Raw genomic sequence first — 12151 nt, 5'->3', positions numbered from 1 at the left:
CAAGGTGGGGGCAGCTTTGGGGCAAGGGAAACGGAGTGGAAAGCTCATAGGGTGGGCAAAACCAGCACTAGTCTTGCGTCTCGGAGCCCCAAAAGATTCTAAGGCAGAACAGCTGTGTCCTGCTGGCTAGGAATGCGGACAGCACAGGGAAGTTGGAACAGGTGCTTCTGAAATTGACCTGACATCCTTTGAGTTGGGGGGCTACTGGGGTAGCCGCAGTAACGGCCATCTCCTTTCAACCTGCCCTAAATCTACCCCAGAAGAGTCCAGCTGCGACCCCTCTGTTTGGGTTGGCCCTTACACCTCCTGGGGCCCTGAAACTGGGTCCCGTGCTGCCCAAGACTGCCCTGCCCAAAGTCAGGACGGCCCGAGTCTGCCACGCGGCGCCACCAGGGGGCGCCCCAGCCCGCAGCACCCGCAGGGCTTGGCGGCCGGGAGGAAGGCGTCCTCTCCTGAATGCCCAGCACCCCTCCGCATCCGCTGACCCCCGCTGCACTGTGTGGGGCCGGTCCCGAGAGCCCGCTCCCAGGTGCCGCTCCAGCTCCATCCGCGGTCCCCACTGCACAGACCTTGGCCTCTTTGGGGACATGGCGCGGGCCAGGGTCCTCGTCCAGGCCACACCTGCTGTGGATCCACTTTCTTTTGAGCCTGGCCCCTCGCCTGAAGTTTCCACGCACTTGCTATTCAGACTCATGATGTCTGCGCCACCCCAGCTTGAGGTCAGCCTGCAGTGGACAGGGCCATCGTGCCAACTCCCTCCTCTCTCTCCTTTAGCTCTACACTCTGATTTTCCAGTCGGGAGTCCTCTGCCCTCCAGGAAGAAACAAAGTTCTGGGGAAAAAAAGGTTTAATTTAATGTTGTAGGTAATACATCCATATGATTAAAAAGTCAAAGCAATTCAAAATAAAGTCTCTCTGCCAGCGGAGGTCAGGTGCAGGGGCGCAGGCTGTAATACCAGTACTTGGGAGGCTGAGAAAGGAGGATCACAGGTTTGAGGCTAGTCTGGGAAACTTATCGAGATCCTGTATCAAAATAAAAAGTAAGAGCCGGGTGTGGTGGCGCATGCTTGTAATCCCAGCATTTGGGAGGCTGAGACAGGAGGATCACGGTTCACGGCCAGCCTCGGCTACTTAGTGAGGCCCTCTGCAACTCAGTGAGACCTGGTTTCAAAATAAAGAATAAAAAAATAGAGCAGGAGCTGTAGCTCAGAGGTCGAATGCCCCTGGGTTCCATCCCTAGACCCACAAAAAAAAGAAAAAAGAAAAGAAAATAGAAAGGGAGGCAGGGTGGGACTGCGCAGGTCGGTGGTAGAGCGCTCGTGCACAAAGCCCTGGGCTGTGTTTTGTAAGCGCACCGTGTTCTCTCACAAGGCCGTACATCACTGGCCCAATCCTTCCTCCATCAGTGCCTGCGTTGTTAGTACTTATGTTGCTCTTCTTAATGCAGCAAACTCCCCGTACATCCCATCACTTCTTAAGTGTTTGGTGGTGGTGGTGGTGATGGTGGTGGTGGTACTAGGGACTGAGCCCAGGGATGTTCTACCTCTGAGCTACACCACCAGTTCTTTTTATTTCTTTTATTTTGAAATGGGATCTTGCTAAGTTGCTGAGGCTGGCCTGGAACCTGTGATCCTCCTGTCTCAGCCTCCCATGTACTGGGACTGCAGGCATGAACCACTGTGTCCTCCTGGCAGAAAGTGGTTTGCTCTAGGACTCACACAGCTAACCAGGAGGGAAACTCTTCCCCTGCCCCTATCCCTTCTCCAGAGGCTGTATTTCTCCCCTACTCTGGTCCTTGGGGGCCTCTAGTAGCCAGAAGGCACGGTCAGCCCAGGCCAGAACTCCGGCTCAGGATGAACCCCTCTGTGCCACCCGTAAGGTGGGGCGGCTTGAGTCCCTGGGGCCCCCTACACAGTAGCAATGTGGGGAACAGTGGCCCTGGTGGTCCTCCGCGGCCAGACCCCCTTCCCCGAGGCCCCCTCTGCGCTGGCTCCGTGCCCGGCTGTCACTCTGTTCCCCAGCGGCTCCTCGTGGCGGCTGCCTGCCTCCCATTAATCATGCGTGCAGGATTTATTTTCTCCAGCAATTTATTTCAGCAAATGCAATCTGGGTGTGCCCGCAGGTGGGCAGGAGGCTCTGTCTCCACTGGAGCCACAGATCCTGGCTTTATTGTCAGGCTGACAGGCCTGCTTCTTCAGCCAGCACCCCACGGTAGATGCCAGGCCTAGCCAAGCCTTGGGGCAGGACGCGAGGGACCCCGAGACCAGCCCTACCCCCACAGGAGTGTGAATCGGGGCCCCGGGGGCCTGGGAGGTGCAGCTTGCCCCACTTCTTTCCTGGGGTTTCCACCCCACTCGGGCAAGCTGGCTAAAGAGGGATGGGGAGATTAGCCCCTCTGTCTTGAACCTAAAACAGGTGCTCAGAGGCCTTCCTGAAGATCTGGATGCGGCCCTTTTCTGGGGAAGGGTGGCATCCTCCTCCCCGATACTGCCAGGCTGCCCAGCCCTGATTCCTACGCCAGCCACAGAGGGAGGTGGTTAATGCAGACCTTGCCATCCCTGTCACCACACCCACCATGCCAGTCCTTTATGGGGCTCCCTTGAGCTCCTTGTCATCCTCTGCCCCTCTCTAGGCGCAGCAGCCTGAGGCTGGGTACCAGGACATGGCGCTGAGGCCAGGCAGGAGCATCGGTGCTCCTGGCTCTGCGCCACTTCCAGGTCCTAGAAGCAGAAAGGGAAGGTGCTGCCTGCTGCAGAGGGCAGGCCGTCCACCTGCCAGCCTGGCCCTGGCCCTGGCCCTGGCCCTGGCCCTGGCCCTGGCCCTGGCCCTGACCTGGCCCTTTGCAGCCCCAGCCCCGCTCCCCACCGTGTCTGCATGCCCAGGGGCTCAGGACCTAGCCTTTGGGCTCCTGTCTCCTTCTTTGGGATTCCCCAGAGCCAGCCTGAGACTCGGGCCCCGCCCCGCCAGGCTACCTCTAATGCTGCAGATAATTCCTGCTGTTGTAAAGCCATTACCCTGCAAATGGACCTGCTTTGGTGTGCATTCGTGTGTGCATTCGTGTGTGCGTGTGTGTGTAAGCACGCACACAAGTGTGCAGGGGAGGGGTGGCTGCGGCAGGCGAAGCGCCCTGTTTATGCCTCGCTCGCTGGCTCGCTGCCGTAATCGCCTCGGGGGGATTTATTAGCTTTGTGCGCCCGCCCTGCACCCTCTGTGGCCTCCCTGCTGGTCCCTGCCCTGGCTGCCAGCCTCTGCTGGGCCCTGGGCAAGGGGGCCTGGAGCTCTGAGCTGGGACTGGACGTGCCAGCGGAGGGTGGGTGAGGCCTGGCGGAGGGGCCCTCGCTGGAAGTCCAGCCCCTCCCATTTCATGCCCAGCAACTGCGCACACGGGGCAGAGTGGCTGCGGCGCCTCTGGGAGGGATCCCAGACCACAGGGGCCTGTGCAGTTGAGTGAGTCTGGGGCGCAAAATACAAAGCAGATACTGAAGAGACTGTGTGTCTTGTATTCTCCTCTCCCTCTTCCCTGCAGGACCCTGTCTCCTAGCATTTGCTTTTTCTGCAGAGAGGACCCCTGGCCCTAGCTGTCCTCCCTCCCACCAGACCTTCCTTCTCCCACCTGCCTCAAGACCCCAGGTCTCCCTCAAGGAGACCCAACTCTTTCATTTCCGGAACCTTCCAGAACCTTCCATCTTTGCATTGACCCACAGCACATCCTGCAAGGTTAGTAGTGAGGGAACACCCCCAACACACACACACACACACACACACACACACACACACACACACACTTCCCACCATTGGTGATGACTCGGTACCCTTGGTACCCGAGGACCCAGGAGACAGAGCTGAACAGGAGTCAGAGGCCTTCAGCAGCAGCGGAGCAGAGTTCATCTCTCCTTCAGAGTCCAGTGTAGTCTTGGCTGTGCCGACCCAACTTCCCCAAGCCTCAGTGGCCTTATTTGTATAATGGGTCTGACAACACTGACCTTAAAACAGTTACGGTGAAGGTTTAATACATCATAATACATTGGGCTTCATGAAATTATATTTATTTGACATTAACAAATATTTTTGGGTAAAATACTGCATCAATAACCTGGGTATCACTGATAATGAGGCTTCCACTTAACGCTAGCACGTTTAAAAAATACTCTTGCTGGCCGGGCGTGGTGGCGCACGCTTGTAATCCCAGCGTTTGGGAGGCTGAAACAGGAGGATCGTGGTTTGAGGACAGCCTCAGCTACCTAGGCCCTGTGCAACTCAGTGAGATCCTATTTCAAGGCAAAGAATTAAAAGAAAATAGGGCTGGAGGTAGAATGCCTCTGGGCTCCATCCTCAGTGCTGCAGGAAAAGACAAAACAAAACAAAAAAAAAACTCTTGCTGGGTGTGGTGGCACATGCCAGTACTTGGGAGGCTGAGAGAGGAGAGCTACAGGTCCAAGGAAAGTCTCAGCAAGTATTGGAATTCTCAGCAACCTAGTGAGACCCTGTTTAAAAAAAAAAAGCCAGTTACAGTGGTGCAAGCTTGTAATCCCAGTACTAGGGAGGCTGATCACAGGTTCAAGGACAGCCTCAAGTAGTGAGACTCTCATTAATTTGGCAAGACCCTTTTTCAAAATAAAAATAAAATAGGGCTGGAGGTATAGCTCAGACGTAGAATGCCCTGAGTTCTATCCCCAGTAGCACCACCACCACCACCACCACCACAAAAATAAATAAATAAAAAGAGTTGGAAGTGTAACTCAGAGGTAGAATACCCCTGGGTTCAAGCCTCAATACTCCCCCCAAAAGACCTCCTGATGTGTTATATGTGTATAAATGCTACCCAACTGAAAACTCAAGCAATGCACGAAAGTACAAAGAAGAAAACAAACCAAAATAAAGATAAATCTCAATTTCAGAAACTAAACCATTATTAATGAACACCATCATTCCAGAAAGTTCTTTTCGCGTTGATACGTGGAGAGTGGAGATGGATTGATAGAAATATTGCTGTAAGTCAGGATCTTATTGAAAATGTTAATATAATTTATTCAATCTAATTTTAGTTTATTTAACAAAAGAAAATAAATGAAAGTAACCCTGAGGGGAACCACGTGGCTCCAGCAAACGCTCCTCCTTGTAGAGATGGAGTTTTCTAAGGAGATCGTCTAATGTTGGCAAAAGAGATTCGAAAGCAGTAACAATGGGAAATATTGATCAAGCGGACGATGATGCAGGAGGAGGGCTAAAGGTAAATACCGGAGCGGAAATTGAAGGCGTTAAATTAGCAAATGGCACAGAAACACGGCTGACAGCCTCAACGAGAAAGGGGGAAGAAAATTCATGGAGAAATCCCAAGTAAAAAAGGAAGAAAAGTCGACAGCCAGGGGGAGGAGGGAGGAGGAGGAGGGAGAGGAGGGGAGGGGAGGGGGGAGGGGGAGGGGAAGAGGGAAGAAGGAGGGGGAGGAGAGAGGGGAGGGAGAAGGGGGGAGGGGAGGGGAGAGGGGAGGGAGGAGAGGGAGGAGGGGAGGAGGGGGAGGAGGAGGAGGGGAGGAGGGGAGGGGAGAGGGGAGGGAGGAGGGGAGGAGGGAGGAGGAGGAGGGAGAGGAGGGGAGGGGAGGGGAGGAGGGGGAGGGGAAGAGGGAAGAAGGAGGGGGAGGAGAGAGGGGAGGGAGGAGAGGGAGGAGGGGAGGAGGGAGGAGGGGGAGGAGGGGAGGAGGGGAGGGGAGAGGGGAGGGGGAGGGGAAGAGGGAAGAAGGAGGGGGAGGAGAGAGGGGAGGGAGAAGGGGGGAGGGGAGGGGAGAGGGGAGGGAGGAGAGGGAGGAGGGGAGGAGGGGGAGGAGGAGGAGGGGAGGAGGGGAGGGGAGAGGGGAGGGAGGAGGGGAGGAGGGGGAGGAGGAGGGAGAGGAGGGGAGGGGAGGGGAGGAGGGGGGGGAAGAGGGAAGAAGGAGGGGGAGGAGAGAGGGGAGGGAGAAGGGGGGGAGGGGAGGGGAGAGGGGAGGGAGGAGAGGGAGGAGGGGAGGAGGGAGGAGGGGGAGGAGGGGAGGAGGGGAGGGGAGAGGGGAGGGAGGAGGGGAGGAGGGAGGAGGAGGAGGGAGAGGAGGGGAGGGGAGAGGAGGAGGGAGAGGAGGGGAGGGGAGGGGAGGAGGGGGAGGGGAAGAGGGAAGAAGGAGGGTGAGGAGAGAGGGGAGGGAAAAGGGGGAGGAGGGGAGGGGAGAGGGGAGGGAGAAGGAGGAGGAGGGGAGGGGAGAGGGGAGGGAGGAGAGGGAGGAGGGGAGGAGGGAGGAGGGGGAGGAGGAAGCAGCTGTGGCACTGGGAAAGGGGAGGGGGAGGGGGAGAAAAGGCAACGGCAGAATTCTTCCAATCACAGGCCTGAACCGTGGTCTTCAGCAGTGCTGGCCTGGTCCATTGCATCCACGCCCTGCAGCCCCTGCCCAGGATATTCACTGAGAAGGGAGGGAGAAGCAGGGATCTCCCCAGCTGCAGAGAGCCCTGCAAACAGGTTCCAGAACCACTTCATTCTCAGAGACCCGTGGGCTGCAGGGGGCAGCCCAGCTTTGGCACCCCACTCCCTGGGCAGTGCCTCAGCCTCTCCAAGGTCCCCTTAAAGCCAGATTCGGCCCAGGGAGGTGGAGCGGGTCGGAGCTGGAAGCAGAGCTGAAGGGGAAGGGACCCAGGAGGAAGGCCCCCGAAGGGTCAGGCCCTTGTAGCCTGGGGAGGCCGCTACGCTCCCTCCTCCTGCCCTCTCTCCCCCACTTTCTGGGCTCCCCAGTCTCCTTCTCTGCCTCCGGGGCTCAGGCCCTGCTGCCCTTCCCCATTGGTGCTGGAAACAGCCTCCAAATGGTTCCCACCTTCACGTTCTCGATGCTGGTTGATCCAGAGTGAGCCCTGCTAGCCCCTCATGAGAGGCTTTCTTCCTGCTACCTCCTTTACTCTCCCCACCCACCCATTTCCCAGATGAGACTATGAAGGCAGGGGAACAGTGGGGCTGCCTCACAAGGCAGCACAGATTGGTGGCTTAAGGCAAGGGAAAGGAGCCCGGCATAGTGGCACATGCTTGTAAACCCAGCATTGAGGAGGCTGAGACAGGAGGATGGCGGTTCAAGGCCAGCCTCAGCTACTTAGTGAGGTCCTTTGCAACTCGGTGAGACCCTGTTTCAAAATAAAGAATAAAAAATCTATAGGGTTGGGGTGTAGGTCGGAGGTAGAATGTACCTGGGTTCCATCCGTAGTACTGCAAAAAACAAAAAAAAAAAAAAAAAAGGTTTTGTCCCACAGTTGTGGAGACCAGCCATGTGCAGTCAGGGGGCAGAGGGGCCTGTTCTCTCGAAGCTATGGAAGGCTCTGCCCCATGCCTTTAGGCGATGCCGGCCACCCTTGGTGAGCCGAGGCTCACGACTGTATAACTTGAGTCTCTGAGCCCAAGCCACAGGGCATTCAACCTGCTGGACTGTCTGTGTCTCCTTGTTTAAGGACACTAGCCGTGTGGGATTAAGGGCCAGGCCTTCTCCTGTATGACCTCATTTCAGTCAATTACATCTGCAGAAATCCTATTTCCAAAGAAGTAGGATCACATTCTGAGACACCAGGATCAGAACCTCAATCTGTCTTTTGGGGACACAATTCTGCCCCCGGCAGGAAGTGACTCACTCAAGCTCACAGGGGAACAATCGGAACCCCAGGCCCAAGCTCTGAATCACGGCCCCAGAGGCCTCTCTTCCGTGCATCGGGAGCTGGCTCGTGGCCACTTTTGTCCCTAGAAGGCCGCAGATGCAACACCTAGCAGAAGACCTAGCAGGATCACTGCCCTGCCTGGGGACGCTGCCCCCAAAGGCAGCAAGGGCAATTCCTGGGTGAGTTTCCCCTCCCACTCCTCTTTCGCCCACCCCCTTGGGGAGCCCAGGAGGTCGGGGTACACTAGGATGGAAGAGGACAGGGCCAGTCCCCAGAGGACACCAGCAGAGATGCTGGTAGTCAGCTTCTGCCCAAGGATACTGAGGCCCAGGGTCTCCCCTTTAGCCCCCCCACCCCAGTACAGAGGAGGGCTTCTGCGCCTGGGGCTGGCTTACCTGAGCCCACAGGGGCCTCTGGACAGTCTGCGGGGGCTTCCATGTCCGAGGTTCCTCCCTCCCTCTTGGACATGCAGGGGAGGGGCCAAGACTTTGTCTCAGCTGATGGGAGAAGAGAGAACTGCTGTGGCCTCGGGGGACACCTAGGGGTACAGGGAGGGTCTGCATGTGCTGGACAGGCCCTCTCTGGCCCCGGGCAGAGACAGAGGCCTAGAGGGGCAATAGCAAGGGAGAAATTAGAGACTGCAAGTCCTTCTGTGACCCCTCTGCAGCCCCCCTGCACCCCAGAAAAGAAGCAAAACACATGGGTAAAACAAAGACGGATGGAGAGCCTGCACCCTGCTCTGCCCCACTCTGCCCCGTTGTCCCCCCGGTATCTTCAATAACCACAAGAAGTGCTGGGAGCTGCTACCCACCGGCCCCTCAAAGACTTTACTTCTTAGCCAGGTGCAGTGGCGCACGCTTGGAATTCCAGTACTTGGGAGGCTGAGACAGGAGGATCGCCAGTCCGTGGCCAGCCTCAGCTCCTTAGTGAGGCCCTCTGCAACTTGGTGAGACCCTGATTCAAAATAAAAAATAGGACTGGGGGACGCAGCTCAGAGGTAGAATGCCCCTGGGTTCCATCCCCAGTACCATACACACACACACACACACACACACACACACACACACACACACACAAAGACATTGTTTCTCTTTTAACTTTATTTACTAGTGCATTGTAATCATCAGGAGTAGTGGGATTTGTTGTTATATATAGGAAGATGGGGGGTGCTGTGGCACCTACTTGTAGTCCTAGGAGGCTCAGCTTGATCTCCACCAGTCTGAGGCCAGCTTGAGCAAGTCTAAAAAAAAAAAAAAAGCTGGGCGTAGTGGCACATGCCTGTAATCCCAGCGCTTTGGAGGCTGAGGCAGGAGGATGGCAGATTCAAGGCCAGTCTCAGCAACTTAGCCAGACCCCAAGACCCTGTTTCAAATTAAAAAAATAAAAATAAAAATAAAGGTCTGGGGGGTTGTAGCTTGGAGGGAGAATGCCCCTGCGTCTAATCCTTAGCAAACCCCCAAAGCAAGAGAGAGAGAGAGAGAGAGAGAGAGAGAGAGAGAGAGAGAGAGAGGCTTCTCTTTCCCTGACCCAAACTCAGAGGGAGTCGAGTGTGGGTGCCTGCTGGAGGTAGAGGGAGGGGTGGCCCCAGATCTGGACAGACCAGATGTGGGTATGAGAAAGAGGGTGGCCTCTGGGCTTTGTTCCCCACCCCACCCCCACATGGAAAGGGAGCCGGTGTGGAGGGGAGACCCCAACCCTGCTCTGGGGACTGAGGCTGGGGCTCTGGGAGACGGGGACGGCCCGCAGCAGGGAGAGGGGCCTGCGCTCAGCACTCATTAGTGTGTGTGCTTGGCCTCGTTCCAGGACAGCACAGGGATGGGAGAGACAAGCCCTGCTCCCAGCTACAGACAGCAAATGACCAAACTCACAACGGCAGGTGGCTCTGACAGGCTGATGGGGAAACTCGAGTCAGCGGGAAGCAGGCTTGAAATGACTTGATTGTTCTGGGCGCCGCCCTGCGCCCTGCGGGACAGAGACCCCTTACCACTGGAAGGGGCTGTCCCCTTCTTAACATCGGCCAAATACAGAGCCTCCTCCACCTCGCAGGATAGGCTCTTCTCCCACTGGGCTTCGTCCACTGAAATCTGGTCTCTCACTTGATTCCAGGTGCTTCTCCCCGCCCCCAGCTTGGCCAAGCTTCAGAGACTCCAGCTGGGTTTAGATGGTGGGTGGGGGTCTCCCCTTTACCCTGGGTTTCTGTGGCGTGGACCAGAGAGCGAAGTTGGGGCGCCGGGCTCCTGCTTGGCCTGGGTCAGTGAGCCCCAGAGCCACAGCTGCTGTCCTCCTGCTCTCTGAGCTGGCAGAGGCAGCACCCAGGGACCACGCATCCCACAGACAGAAGGCTCACTCAGGGCCCTGGGCACCCACGTCTGTGCTCAGCAAGGCCTGCCCTCCGTTTCAAGCTTTGCTGTCTTAAAATTCCTCATAATTTTTGGATGAGAAACACTGCGTTTTTACTTTGTAGTCCCACAGATTATGCAGCCAGTCCTGTCTGCCAGATGTCTGTTTTAGCACATAGACACAGCTGGTCCCATCAGACCATGATGCGTTTGTCCCCCACATTTCAAGTGGCCCCAGAATCTTGAAGCAGCTTGTCTCATTCATACTTGGGGCCAATTCTCAGGCTTGTGGAATTGCCTTCACTTGTGTGTGTGTGTGTGTGTGTGTGTGTGTGTGTGTGTGTGTGGTACTGAGGATCGAATCCAGGGCCATTCTACCTCTGAACTATACCCCCAGCCCTTTTAATTTTTATTTTGAACAGGGTCTTGCTAAGTTGTTGAGGACCCCACCCTTCCTTTCCAGCTAGAGAAATGAGTGAAGATCCTGAGGCCTCTCCCCTCCTCTTCACTTGTGGGAGGAGCTAGGGTGCATGACTTTTTAACGCCTTGAGCCCTTCGAGCCCTTCGCTGGGGAGAGGTCTGTGGCCAGTGCCCGCTCACCTAGACTGCGGGGGCCTGAGCGCTTTGTGACAGACATGAACCCCATTCAACTTCCTGCCACATAGGAAAGATTGCTCTGAAGGCTACATGGCAGAGAGCACGAGGGGCCCAGAGGCCTGTCCTCTGCATCCCTGTAGGGACGCGGAAGGGGACCCAGGCACGCACGGTGAGCACCATGATTTTACGAGCCGTGGCTCAGTGTGATTCTCAAGAGGGGACCTTAGGCAGGCATGAGGTTGACAGACTTGGGCGGGGGTAGGTAAGGAGGGGAGCGGGCTGCTGAGAAGTGGGCAGAGGGGCCGGAGAACAGAGAGGGGCGGGGTTCGAGCAGGAGCTCATGGCAAAAGCCCTCAGTTTCCCTTGGCAGTGCCTGGGTTCTTACCCAGACCTATAAGAACCACAGAAGGCATGGTCAACAAAGACAGCTGCTTCTGCCCTACTGCTCCCCCCTGCCTCCTGCCCTGAGAACGGTAAGGAGGCCGGGAGGCTGGGAGGCCGGGAGGCTGGGCAAGAGGCTCTGTGCCGGCTGCGCTGACCTGGCCTGCACGTGGCTTCAGTGGGATCCCAGCAGCAGACACTCAGGAGCTAGACAGAGCAAAGGCAGCCCATGCGAGCCGGGCGTGGTGGCGCACACTTGTAATCCCAGCATTCAGGAGGCTGACAGGAGGATTGTGATTTGGTTTACAGCCAGCTGCAGCTACTTAGTGAGGCCCTCTGCAACTCAGTGAAACCTTGTTTCAAAATAAGGAATAAAAAATAGGGCCGGGGGTGTAGACGTAGAATGCCCCTGGGTTCCATCTCCAGTATTACACACACACACACACACACACACACACACACACACACACACACACACACACAGCCCGTGTTGCGCGCACACCTTCTGCCAAGAATTTGGAGCTCACAGATAATGATATTCTATAAGATAGGATAAGAATATGAATAATTTCCAGCATCATAAAATTCATACAGCAGCCCATACCCACACAAGATTTTTTTCCAGCATTCCTGAGTGTTCTACCTCTGAGCTACACCCTAAGCCTATTTAATTTCAATTTTGAAACAGGGTCTCACTAAGTTTCTGAGGCTGCCCTCGGGTCTGCAGTTCTGTCTCCGCCTCCCGAGGACGGGATTGCACGGCCCTTGGCTTAGTGGGGGTGTTTTTATGAAGTGCAGTAGCAGAGAGAGAGACAAGGGTATACTCTGTGGCAAGTACTGATTCCTGTGCTTAAATACCCCCCCAAAGTGGCCCTGAGGTCACTGCCATGAAGGCGCCATGGCACTTTTTTGGCACCAGGGCTTTCTGCAGGGCAGAAGGACACCACCCTGCCCCAGGTGGCAGCTCCCTTCCAGCAGGGCTGCCAGTGTCTGCCCTTCCTGCAAGAGTCTCTCCTGCCAGATCAGGGTCACAGCCGCGGAGAACAATGCTGGACGGTCCGAGCGGGCAGGGACGGGGTCTGGGGAGATCATCAGAGGCTGCCGGGGCCTGTCCTCCTGAACTGGGCCATGGGGGCCCTTTCATCTCCCGCCTTCCTCTCGGGGCCACTCCAGCGCCCGCC

Source organism: Muscardinus avellanarius (genome assembly GCF_963383645.1).
Source record: "Muscardinus avellanarius genome assembly, chromosome: 2".
Taxonomy (NCBI): Eukaryota; Metazoa; Chordata; class Mammalia; order Rodentia; family Gliridae; genus Muscardinus; species Muscardinus avellanarius.
Note: the sequence above shows the minus strand (reverse complement) of the source record.